Source organism: Amphiura filiformis, unplaced genomic scaffold, assembly GCF_039555335.1.
Source record: "Amphiura filiformis unplaced genomic scaffold, Afil_fr2py scaffold_86, whole genome shotgun sequence".
Taxonomy (NCBI): Eukaryota; Metazoa; Echinodermata; class Ophiuroidea; order Amphilepidida; family Amphiuridae; genus Amphiura; species Amphiura filiformis.
Window position 1 is genome coordinate 247,563 of NW_027305550.1, and position 14,411 is coordinate 261,973.

Below are 14,411 nucleotides of genomic sequence, written 5' to 3' on the forward strand. Positions count from 1 at the left end.
GTAGATTTTGCATTTGAGATTTTTTTGTTTTGGCTGTGTGTATGTTTTAGAAAAATTGATTGCTTTCATCTGAAAATGCGAGCAAAGTGAGAGTGAAAAAATTGGTCAATTTGGTACATATTTTTGTGGTTTTAAAGGTTTTGTAAGGGTCACTTGCAGACAAACAAAAAAATGCCTGAAAGGCAACCCTACTTAAAAGGTGCGTTCACCCAAAAAAATCAAGACCTTATCTACTATACCTCAGTAAAGTTTTATTTTTAGTTTCAATAACTTACCATGCTGTTAGCTCATCTTTGACTCTTATGCAGTCTTGCAATCCTTGTGTGGCTTCAGCTTGTCTACTTTGAAGCAAGGGGAAGAGTCTACTAAGTTGTTTCTTGTCATGTGCAGCAACTTCGGCTACAAGTGCTGTGAACAAACAAACACAGATGAGCAAATAAGTGATAATTCAGAACAAAGTGCATTGTGAGTAATAAACAATTCAATCTCCCCAAAGGTGTACTTTGATCGTCTGGAATTTTCATTATTTTTCCTTTCAGTTACAACATGAAATTTTTTAACCAAAAAAAGATATCTTACACTTCCCACAATGCATTTCTTCTATTTCTAATTTCTGTACTTATTTACTATCTAGTGCAACATGGGTCGATAGTGACAAAAAGTATAGTACCTCATTGAACAGAGAACGTCCAGATCTTGTAAAATCTGATTTATCTTGACTATCGACCCATATTTAACCAGTCTATTTTCAACATGAAAACAAAGGGAACCTGTACGAGTAATAATCTTGAGTGATATGTGCTGTAATGTGCTGCACATGTTGCAAAGGATTCTGGGAAGGGAAATATATCTTCCCTGGCTCTAACCAGGCTGAACCAATACCTTGTTTGCTACATGTATAAACAAGTGAAAAAGTGGGTAATGGTGAATCCAACAGACGAGGACACAAAACACATCAAGGATCAATAAATGATACAAGAGGATACCTTGAATATATGAACAAATGGAAAGAAAAAGAGCAAGGTACACCAACTTGACGAGGGGAAACAAATATAATATAGACTAGATGGTACGTAGAGGGGGGACAAGTTTGTGTAACTTGCTCTTTTTCTTTCCAGTATATGCAAGTGAACAAACAAACAGACATGATGGGCAAATTATAATCTGCAAGACAATCAAATCTTCAAGATGAACTCTTTCAGAGAATTGAGTGTTTTGATCAAAGTAAAGTTGCAGGATTTCACCTTTTTAGAAGTTGGGACTAATTGGCACCAGTGGGCTATTTCATTTGAAATCCATACACCCCCTATGGAAGGAATATTTCCCCATATGGAAGATATTGAGCATTCAGTGGGTGCATATACAACAGTGATGCTAAGCTGAGGGTTACCATGGAATGTTACAAATAGTATCCTCTCGGAAACAGCTTCAACACTCTTAAGGTTATACGAGGTATTGTTGGTCGAAGCAACCAAAAAATCGATTTTCATTATCTGAATCAATATATTATTGAAAAATAACACTTTGGTGTTTTGCAAAAGTTCATTCTACAAATCATATACTTTGAAAACCTGCTTAATTTATTGTTGTTAATAAGTCATGGACGTTTTACAACATAACTCAAGAACCACAGGACCTACAAAAGTATATCTGTGATATTTGAATTCTTCTACACGCACGCTATGAATTGAGCAATGCAATTTTTGCTAAAGCTCACTACCATTCGCAAGATGCTGTGAACTACATTTTTTGTTGCTGCTTCGACCAACAATACATCGTATTACCTTAAGACATCTGTGAATGTGCTTAGACATGACCAGACTCATCCGTGCCTTTGCTTGGTAGCAGAACTGAATATTAAAACCCAGTTCCTATCGTCTGACCAAAGTTCATCAGTTGGGCTTGGTGTAACGATGTTCTTGAATTCCGGCAATGTCAATACCTGCATCAGCACAGCCCATGAATAGCTGATGGATTTTCCCTTGTTGATTAACAATACGGACACATGCATATATTGGCCCAACGTTGGTTTTCGAACGCCAATCTTGGCATCGGCATTATTTTGCTGCCCATATTGGGCCAATCGTGGCTTACCATCGGTAATCTTCATATTGGCATCACAGTGGCAGCCTAAATTGGTCCAATATAGGCCCAATATTTGGCCCAAGCCCAATCTTGGACCAATCTTGGGCCCATGAGCAAATGATATTGGGCCATTATTGAACATAAATTGGGCCACCATCGGACCAATATCGCCATGTTAACCCTAAATATTACAAGAGGTTTGAAGGTAGACAGGCTACAATAATCAGGGCCAACTGTTCGTGATGGTGTGCCGAGTTCCCGCTGGTCCGTCATGGCGTCAACAGTAGATTGCCGCTCATCTACCCTCTGTATTTTTGAAGATTTGCTTGTAGTTTTCGTAATCGTAGAGTTTGCTGGGAATTACTTTAGTCCAGTCCCAACAGCTTTACGGGTGGTCAGCCTTGTTTCAGCTTTTTTTTCTGGACACACAACGGCCGATATCTACCAATATGCAATAGTTCGCCCCTGATCTGAAAAATTCAGAAAAATTATAAATCGATATTCGTGAACAAGGATGTATGCTTGATTAATAATTATTTTACAAGGGGCCAAATGTCACCAAAAAAAAACTTGCCCATATACAGCGAAGATCAATTTGTTTTTGTTTTTTTCTTCATGGATTGTAAAAGTTACCCCAAATGAGGGGTAACTTTGGTCAGGTTTTTTTAAAACCTAGGGCACACTTAAAACATTATAAACAAATCTTTTTCAACTTTAAGATATAGAGGGGAACCCTAATGTCATAAAAAAAGAGTTAATTAGAAATATAATTGGTTTCATTGTTTACATGGTTTGGTATGGTTGGGATTAGTGTCCGATCTCTGTAAATGAAGCATATTGATATTCAGGAAGAATCGATTAGGGCGCTAGCTTTATTGGCCTATGAGATGTAGTGCGAACTGCTCAGCTGATTGTTCATTTAGTATCATAATCTATTAGGGAAAGATATACACTATTCAAAATATCAATAGACAAGAAGAAAGGGATTTAGAGATTTGTAATTGAGTAGTTTAGATGAATAGACGCGATTTAACAGAAGGTTCTTTCCAAAACACACTCGTAATGTGCCTCATTCCATCCGATCCACTAGCAGCTGAGATATCAGGAAAGTCGGTATTAGCCACGATACAAAGGGCCTCCTCCACCTGCTGTAAATGTTTATCACTTACCGTTTTTTGTCATATCAGTACGCCCTCTCTTGTAGTACTTGGTAGCACATGACCTTGTTCAATGCGGATAAATATCTCCGGGAAGTCAGAATATTATTTTGTTGAAGAAATCATTTCTCTATGAAAAAAATGCAACTAAACCTTCATGTGAACAGCCACTAAACTACCTGCGGTGTAATTAATGACGGCATAATTATAAAATTAAACAATAGGCCTACAGGTCATGGTTAGGTTTAGGGTTAGATTTAAGGCTACGTTTAGTTTTAGCATTATGGCTTATTTTTTAAGGGTTAGGGTGAAGCTTAGGGTTAAGGTTAGGGCAAGGATTAGATTTATAATACTTTGATTAAGTTTGCGGACTGATGACCCTTCGGACTATCGACATGTAACCGTATATAATTATTACCCCGGAATTGCGTGTGTAATGATCCGGGCCCCGGATCATTGCACACAATTTGCAATTTTTACATCGAATGATCCCTGAGGCAATAGGTTAAGTCAAGTTTCTTTTTCACGGTTTGGTTATCCTGAATAGACCATCAAATCACGCGACAGAGAATTTACACTCATTCTTTTTATGTTTCTGTTGAACCTTTTCTTCTCTCCAAAGCCCAGGTTAAAGTCAAGCTGCATACTATTATTATTAAGTAGTAAAACTGCACCAACTAGTTTGAAAAATGCTAAAACAGGTACAAAATATATTTGTTAATCTTGCCTATTATTACCGTTTTGTTTAAATTTGGTTTGCATCATTTTAATCCTTTTCACTGTACCTACGATTAAAGTACACTTTCCGTTTTCTTCACTGTCTCATTTGTATCTACACACATTTTGTTGGGCCCATCGTTGGGTCACATATGAACAGTTTAATGGACAATTTGTAACCAATTTTAGAATAAACTAGACTTAGCTGTGGTCTAAGACCACGAACACAGCCGTGGTGTAACCCCTTAATGACCTTTGACTCCAAAATCTCAGAACACTCCATAGACATTGGCTAATCTCAATGCACGTGTGCACGTGGCATCACTCTGCTATGTTATTTATGCCAGAAGAGGCATTTAGAAGGAATTTCGTTTTAGACCGGAAGTGATCCCTTAATGACCTTTGATCCCAAATAAAAAAAAAATACCAGAGATACACTGGGTAACCACAATTCATGTGTGAACATACCGTTACTACCCTATGTTTTGTTTAGCTAATAAAAATGTTTGAAGGTATTTCGTTTTATACCGGAAGTGACCCTTTAATGACCTTTGACCCCACATCTGTGTACACCCCGTAGACACTGGGTAATGACAATGCATGTGTGCAAGTGGCGTCACTGTCCCACGTAATTTGTGGGAGAAGATGCATTTTAAAGGTATTTCGATTTATACCGGAAATGACCCCTTAATGACCTTTGACCCAAAATAAAAAATACCCCATATACATTGGGTGACTGCAGATCATGTGTGAACATACCGTTACTGTCCAATGTTTTACTTAGCTAATACAAATTTTTGAAGGTATTTCGTTTTATACCGGAAGTGACCCCTTAATGACCTTTGACCCCAAATCTGTGTACACCCCATAGACACTGAGTAATAACAATGCATGTGTGCAAGTGGCATCACTGTCCTACAGAATCTGTGAGAGAAGATGCATTTTAAAGGTATTTCGTTTTATACCGGAAGTGACCCTTTAATGAGCTTTGACCCCAAATAAAAAATACCACATATACACTGGGTGACTGCAGATCATATGTGAACATATCGTTACTGTGCTATGTTTTACTTAGCTAATAAAATTTTTTGAAGGTTTTTCGTTTTATACCGGAAGTGACCCCTTAATGACCTTTGACCACAAATCTGTGTACACCACATAGACACTGGGTAATAACAATGCATGTGTGCAAGTGGGGTCGCTGTCCTACGTAAGTTGTAGGAGAAGATGCATTTTAGTTGAAATCACGTTTGTGACCCCTGCGTGACCTTTGACCCCGCGAGTTTCATATGACATGTAGGGGCATGGTCAATGATCATTGTGACCAAGTTAGGTCAAAATCGATGTTAGCATGTGAGTGCTAGAGCAAATGTAATGGTTGACAGAAGAAGAAAGAACCTGTAAGAAAAAAGACACAGCCGTGACTAACGTCACGGCTGTGTAAAATTGTCTAACCATGGGTAGGCTACCTCTAAAACCATTATTGTGAGTATACTACTGTTTTGCTTCTTCTTTTTTTGTCATTACATTACATTTTCAACATTGGCACTTGCTCCCTCCATTTTTAATCATCATTACACAGCCGTGACGTTAGTCACGGCTGTGTCTTTTTTTTTACAGGTTCTTCTTCTTTCTTCTTTCTTTCTTCTTTCTGTCAACCATTACATTTGCTCTAGCACTCACATGCTTATATCGATTTTGACTTAACTTGGTCACAATGATCATTGACCGTGCCCCTACATGTCACATGAAACTTGTGGGGTCAAAGGTCACGCAGGGGTCATAGGGTCAAAACGTGATTTCAACTAAAATGCATCTTCTCCTACAGATTACGTACGACAGTGACGCCACTTGCACACATGCGTTGTTATTAACCAGTGTCTATATGGTGTACACAGATTTGGGGTCAAAGGTCATTAAGGGGCCACTTCCGGTATAAAACGAAATACTTTCAAATTTTTTATTAGCTAAGGAAAACATAGGACAGTAACGGTATATTCACATATGAGTTGCAGTTACCCAATGTGTATGTGGTATTTTTTTATTTGGGGTCAAAGGTCATTAAGGGGTCACTTCCGGAATAAAACGAAATACCTTTAAAAATGCATCTTCTCCCACAAATTACGTAGGACAGTGACACCACTTGCACACATGCATTGCTATTACCCAGTGTCAATGTGGTGTACACAGATTTGGGGCCAAAGGTCATTAAGGGTCACTGCCGGTATAAATTGAAATATCTTCAAAAAATGTATTAGCTAAGAAGAACATAGGAGAGTAATGGTATGTTCACACATGAATTGTGTTTAACCAATGTATATATGATATTTTTTTATTTGGGGTCAAAGGTCATTAAGTGGTCATTTCCGGTATAAAACGAAATACCTTTAAAATGCATCTTCTCCCACAAATTACTCAGGACAGTGATGCCACTTACACACATGCATTGTTATTACCCAGTGTTTATGGGTGTACACAGATTTGGGGTCAAAGGTCATTAAGGGGCCACTTCCGGTCTGAGACGAAAACGTTCAAAATGCCCCTTCTGCCACAAATAACATGGCAAAATAATGCCACGTGCACGCATACATTGACATTAGCCAATGCCTATGGGGTTTTCATACATTTTGGGGTCAAAGGTCATTAAGAGGTCACAACACGGCTGTGTTCGTGGTCTTAGACCACAGCTAAGTCTAGTTTTTGTTGAAATAATGTCAACATTGCATGTCATCCCGATACCTTAGTTACAGTGGCGGCACTACGGGGGGTTGCCCCATCCCCCTCCCACTTTGAACTAAAAATTACGTAGGCCTAATTGTTCACTTTTTGCAGCAAGTTTGCGCAAAATTTGTTGACCCCCCCCACTGGAATTAACTTTGCCCCCCCTCATCCCCGTAAATAAATCCTGGTGTCGCCACTGCTTGGTTGGCGTTAACGGGCAATAAACGTTACATTTTAATATATTTACAATTTGAGGAAAAATGGGCCCTAAACATAGAATGTTGCATGTTTTCCTTACAATTGCAGTCACATTATTCAAAGACTTGGCACAAGTTTGACCATTCAAACTCTTGAGTATAGGCTTGGCTCATAACAAATATTATATCATAGGCCTATGATGAATTTTGAGCTAATTTTTGGAATTTACTAACCTTTCCCTGATTTAGGTACAATACGGTATTGGTTTTAATTCATTATTGTGTTATTGACTATACAATGTTTTGACATGCTTCGTCGTGCGTGAAATTAGTATTTCCTTCCATTCGACCTTTGAATGAACTTTTAATGCTATAAATTATTGAAATCTAAATAGCCCCAACTAGACAAAATTATATTTTCAATAATCACATTATTTTGGGCCTCAGACAGTTTAGACGCATTCGCTTTATAAAGAATATGTCATTGGTTGACTTTAGAAAAAGACACCCTCTGCGATTATGGAAGCACAAGTGTAGCAAAACCCAAGAATCGGTCGCTATACCCGGGTTTCGCCAGTCCATTCTTGGGTTTTGCTCCCCAAACTAAGGAATAGCTCAGCACTCAAATCGGGTAGCGATTCTAGGGTTTTGCAGTGCATTCCTAAGTAGCAAAATCATAGCATAGCCTCCGAATCTTGGGTTTAGCCAGGCAAAACTCAAATAGCAATTATAGGGTTTTGAAGCTCATTCCTAGGAATATCACGCAAAACCAGGGTATAGGCCCCGAATCTAATTAGGTTTAGCCCGGCCAAACTCAATTCTAGATTCTAGATTGGGGAGCAAAACTCCAGAATGGGCTGTCGAAACACACAGGTATATAGTGACCAATTTTTGGGTTTAGCTTCAAATGATTAACTCAAGGCACCAAAACCCTAGGATCGCTCACCGATGTGAGTTTTAACGCGCTAAACCTAAAATTCAGAGGCTATATACCATGGTATTGCTAGCTATTCCTAGGTATGGGCTTCAAAAGTCTGGAAATGCTCCCCGATTTTAGTTTTACAGGGCTAAACTTAAGATTCGAAGGCTATACCCTGTTTTGCGGACTATTCCATATGACCATAAAATGGCCACAAACATGGGTAGCATATTCGGCTTTGTGGTATATCAATGACCGTTTTTTCTAGGTCAATTTTGGTATATGGATGAGTCCTTTTTCAAAATTTTGCCAAAATTTTTGAAATTTTGCCAAATTTTGGGGGGGAAATTTGTAAAAACTAAGACAATTTGGGGGTAAATTCGTTCTAAAATAATGACTATATTTGTATATCGATGGGTCCAAATTTCTTGAAAAATTGGTACCGTATATTGATCGGTCCACTTTCAAATTCTCAGCGGCACACCCCTACCAAAACCAAACTTTATGTAGGGGAACAAATTTGATGTGGACGAGACAGCATGGGGTGAGTTTTGACTTGAATAGAGGGAGGGAGGGACGACTATTAACATTTTTTCAAGATTTTCAAGCACTTTTTATTTTTGATAATTTTATGACTTGAACAGATAGAGGGATGACTTTAAATACATTTAAATTACAAGCATTTTTCATTTTTAATAATGTTAGGGGATAGGTTTGATGTGGATGAGACAGCATGGGCGAGTTTTGACTTGAACATAGGGAGGGACGACTTTAAACATAAGATTTTTCAAGCACTTTTCATTTTTTATAATTTTATATAGGGCATGAATTTTATGTGGACGACACAGCATGGGGCGAGTTTTAACTTGAACAGAGAGAGGGACGACTTTAAACAGACGAGCTTACAAGTATTTTTCATTTTTGATAATTTTATGTAGGGGACAAATTTGATGTGGACAAGAAAATATGGGGCAAGTTTTTACTCGAACATAGGGAGGGACGACTTTAAACACATAAGATCTTTCAAGCATTTTTCATTTTCGATAGTTTTATGTAGGAGGACAAATTTGATGTGGACGACATAGCATGGGGCGAGTTTTGGCTTGAACAGAGAGAGGGACTACTATACTTTAAATATAAGAACTTAGAAGCATTTTTCATTTTTAATAATTTTATGTAAGGGATAGATTTGATGTGGACGAGACAGGATGGGCGAGTGATTTTTTTTTGCCTTTGAATATTATGCCATTGTATGAATTTTGTTGTTGCTTTGTATGTTGATTTTATACATATTTTTAATTGTTACCCAGGCGTATAAGGTCTGTAACCTGCTTTCTGGGTTGTTTTATACCTTAATAAATAAATAAATAAACTTAAACAGAGGGAGGGAAGACTTTAACATAAGATCTAAGTTTGGATAATTTCATGTAGGGGACCAATTTAATGTGGACGAGGAAACATGCGACGAGTTTTTACTCGAACAGAGGAATTAAGGGACGACTTTAAACCTACGATCTTTCAAGCATTTTACATATTTGATTAGTTTATGTAGGCGTACAAATTTAATATGAACTAGAGCGGTTCTCGGCTTTCGCGGTTCTCGGCATTCGCGGTTCTCGGTAGTGTGGGTTGGTCCGTATGTGACGTTTCTGTTCAGAACCTTGTGTGACCCTTCCCAAAAAAAAAAAAAATCATCCGCCACCACTGGTTATAACAAGGGCCTTGTAAATGCAACTGGTGAGACAGAGCCTCGAATGACGTTTGTGTTTTCAGTCTGATTTCAGTTCCCTAACAGGTACAAAGTTTACGCATTATCATTAGGCCTACCAAGTATTGTATGTCCTATAATCTCTTATGTATGACATGGATCTTTACCATGATTGTGCAAGCCAAAAAATATCATTTCAATACCCCAAACATGCGTTAAAAAAAGACCATGTTTTACACATGCAACCTCAAGTTTAGACATATAATTTAATTTTCCAGGCTAAACCCTCATGCACGGGAAAAATCATGCCGCCACCATTGGTTATGACAAGGGCCTTTTAGGGTGCACACCAGTAAATAACCCCCACTGACTTTCTGTACAGACAGGGGCCGGGAAAACAACTCAGTTCTTCAAAACTTCCCCTTTCTGCAAGCAGAAGGTCAGATGACGACATCCATTGTAAAAATTAATATATGGATTTCAGGATTTTCCAGAAATATTGTAAAAAGTTCAACCTATAACCCATACAGCTAACGCCACCTCACAAACAGCTTGGTGTTTCTGAAATGTAACACATTTTGAAAGTCGTCATAAAAAGTCGGATCCTGCTAAATTTACACAGACAATCTAATTTACAGGCCTAAATGATGATTAAATATGAATCAGGGCCTAATAGTTGCCTTTTTAAGCCTTTTCTAATGTATTACATTAAGTCATATTGCACATTTCCTCGTTTCAAATACTGTTTTTTCCTTCCAGGGTGTAGCTAGACTTCTCCGTACTCCACTTGCCAATTGTGCTTCTGGCTATTGCATTTAAGCTTAAAACTCTGATTATTATTTGTGCACAATTGATAGATTTTCACATCTAATCTTTTCAGTCACCGTACGCCCTCTGTTTGTTAGCTTCCCAAGTGGACTACTGACTTTGGATTGCGGATAACTTTTTAACACGGGATTCTATGGAGAGTTAGGCCAATTTCTGGCCTAACTAAAATTGGTCATGATGTAATGCATCTTTAAATGAATCTGGCTTGTGATTGGTCCCCAGATATCGTTATTGATTGAACAAATTCATCAGGATCGGTAGAGTAAACTAGTAAACCAGAGTTCGTAGTATCTGATCCAAGAAAATGCACTTACTGTGTACGTTTCAACAACCACTGTTGTCTTTGTCAACACTTGATGAGGAGTGACTGCAATCTACTGACAACCAACGCTAGAGGGATATGTAAAATCAGGCGGTTTTTGGCGATTTTAGCCATTAAGCCCCCCCCCACCGCATAAATCTGAAAGCCCCTCTGAGCCCCCCTCCTGGAGACGCTATTGCAAAATCAATGGAGAGAAACTATACTACCTTGTTTCTTAATAAAATGTAACGGGGTACATCAGGCAACTATGAGAGCCAAAAGGCCTCAAATTGAGCAAAGAAAGACATTAATTTTCACGTGCATTTCAACCAAGACGCTTCATTAGTGGTGTTCGCCCTTAATGTCATATTATCATGACCGTTTTATTTTGTTTTATGTTAAGGGCTGGGGTATGAACGTTTGGACAGTATTTATTGTGGGACATTATAGCACATCAGACATATCGAATTGCATTCTGAATACTAAGAATGTCCTGATATCAAATAATTTTGATTTTTTGAAATTCGCAATGTAATACACATTTTATGACAAATCATTAAAAATTGATATTTTTGATATATAACAGTCCTCGAAGTAAATTTTATAAATTTAATGATACATTCTTTAAGTATATGTAGCTGGGAGGAAAGGCCGACGATCAATTGAAAGTTTTGACCTTTCGTATTGAAGATATGGATCCCCCAAAACAAAATAGGTCTTTTTGAAATAAAATCCATATCTTCAATATGAAAGGTCAAAATTTTCAATTGATCGTCGGGTTTTCCTCCCAGCTACATACACTTTAAGAATATGTCATTAGATTTATAAAATTTACTTCGAGGACTGTTATAATTATATCAAACATTTGAAAAATATCAAATTTTAATAATTTGTCATAAAATTTGCATTATATCGTGAATTTCAAAAAATGAAAATAATTTGATATGAGAAAGACATTCTTCGTATTCAGAATGCAATTCGATATGTCTGATGTGCTCTCATTTCCCACAAAAATACTGTCGAAACGCTCAAAACGCTCATTCCAGATCCCTTAAGTATATGTCATATTACATGTTTCACATTTGTACGATTTTAAATAATTCTTTATCATGTTTATAGGACATGCTCTGTTATATTTTTTATATCCTCTTTTCATTCTTGAAAAGATAGATCATGCTTTTATTTCACCCATTGGGTATTTCTTTATTAATTTGTGTTTATATGGCGATTTCAAGTGGGATAATAACTCCTGGATGACGTAAGCATAATGTTGATAGATTTAAATATCATTATAAATAGGCACTTAATAATAATGATATTGAAATAAATTGATAAATAGATAAATTAATAGATAAATAAATAAAAGATATATAAGCCTAGATAAATAATAAATAAATGATAAACTAGGAGTAAATTGCAAACATTAAATATCTTAGAGCAAATGAGCATTTAATAAGTTTTTGCGACAAATATTTTGCCCTTCTTGTACGTTTTATCATTATTTTATCTTTTACTAATATTTTTTGGGACATGCTCGCTTATTTATTTTTTATGTGTTCCTCTTATCATTTGTGAAGTATTTCTTTATTTTTGTTTTGGTACAAGTGATCACTGAGTATGTTTAACTGTGGAAATATCGGTAGATAAGGTGTTTTTTATTTCACCCTTGAGTATTATTTATAAGTGTATCAACATACATTTCACATGTCATGATTTTTCATTGTTTTATTTTAAAGCAATTCTTTATTGGGGTGCATGCTCTCATATATTAGGTGGTTTTTTTTCATGTTCCTCTTGTCATTCTTAATAGATGGCTGTTTATTTATGTCGCGTGTTAAGTATTTTTTTAATTTTTGGTCGAAGTGTATAATTATCATCACATGCTGTACGCTGTTTATTTATTTCGCCCTCATTTTCTTTTCTTTTGTTTTTAGATCTTTAGTTCTTTATTTTTGTTTTTGTGAATATCATCCGAAAAGTAGGCCTTCTGCACATTATGATTTTTCCTTGCTTTATTTAACTCTTTACTGGGGTGCATGCTCTCTGCTGGTTTTTTTTCATGTTCCTCTTATCATTATTGACAAGATAGCACCTGCTGTACGCTGTTTATTTATTTTGCCCTAAATTATTTCTTTACTTTTGTTTTTAGATTTTGAAGTTGATATCATGATATCACACGCTATGTTTTATACCAACCGCATTGTCTGGTTAAAGACAGTTGTTTTAAATCCTGAATACAATGTCAACATTCAGTTCGTTCACCTCACAATGCGGTGCGATGTTATATAACTGTATATATTGCAGGGTTGCCAAACCCGCGATGTAATAGGCCTAGGTCAATAGGATGAGTTTTGAAGATTTTCCTCGCGACAATTTCCTGTCCTATAGACACCAATTGATGGTTAAGAAAAATATTGCATGACTTCTCAACATTGGCTTACGTGACTGCTGGTAGTTTTTTATCTCATAGAAACCAACGGTTGATAAAAAAAATATTGGGCGACTTTCCAATGATTTGACCCGCGGTTTGCCCTCATTTGTTTGGCAACCGTGGTCTGTGTTAAGTGAATATATTTCGGTAAGAAAATAATTATCATAGACCACGTAGACAGAACGGACAATAGTCATCCCATAGCAAAAAGAAAAGGTATCGGTATAGTTCCGGCTACTATACGGGATAGTATCCGGTAGGTATTCTGGAGCTATCCGAAAGTATCTGCTAGCAGATACTAGTTGGACACTAGTATCGGTATAGTGGTACTATTCCGATACTATCCCGATACTAGTATCTGATACTATAGTATCGGAATAGTACCCGCTTTCAGCTGGCGCCAATCCATGTCACATGACTAATTAGAATAACTACCATATCGGCTTGGAGCCAAATTGCTATACAGTCAAGGGATGAGTTCCTCTGATTCAAAGGATAATATATACTGTTGTACAAAGAATTGTACAGTGTGTTCTATTTCTGGGCTTCACAATACAGGTATGATTGTATTGGGTGACAGTTTTTGAACAGAACTTTTTATTTTATCTAAATTTAGTATAAGCTTAAGAACATCGTGCAATGTAGGCTATATCAAACCACGGAGTATGTTGAATTCTGCACCCAAGACAACATGGTGCTCAATGCATCAGCTGATGCATGCCATAAATGTGAATGTGTATTTTATTATTTGTTTTTAGCATGCAATGTAGCATTCATAATGTACATTTTCAATTGCTTTTTGCCACAAATTTCAATGCTGCATGTATGTACAATATAATCAATTGCTACACATTTCACATTTAATGTATGTACAACTATAATCATTTGAAATTTTCCAGTGACCTTGTCCATATACCATGTAAATCTCTGGACATATCTCTATGACCATATTTGGGCAAAACAATTTACATGCGAAACAAATAGTATCAGATACTATCCCGATACTAGTATCAGGTACTATCCCGATACTAGTATCGGGCACTATTCCGATACTATTTATCAGTGTCTCCCAGTAACAGTATCGGATACTATCCCGATACTATATGTCGATATATGGACAAAAAATTTGCATGTGAAACATATCCGGATACTATACCGATACTAATATCCCACTAGGTAGCGGGTACTATTCCGGTATTAGTATCAGAGACTATCCCGATACCTATTATATTTTGATATGGGATAGGCGCTCTCCTCCATTTTGAGAAATATACTTTTACACACACACTACATTTATAATTAAAATGATCAGCCTTAAAGTTTTACCTTTTAGTGGGTTAAGCCAAA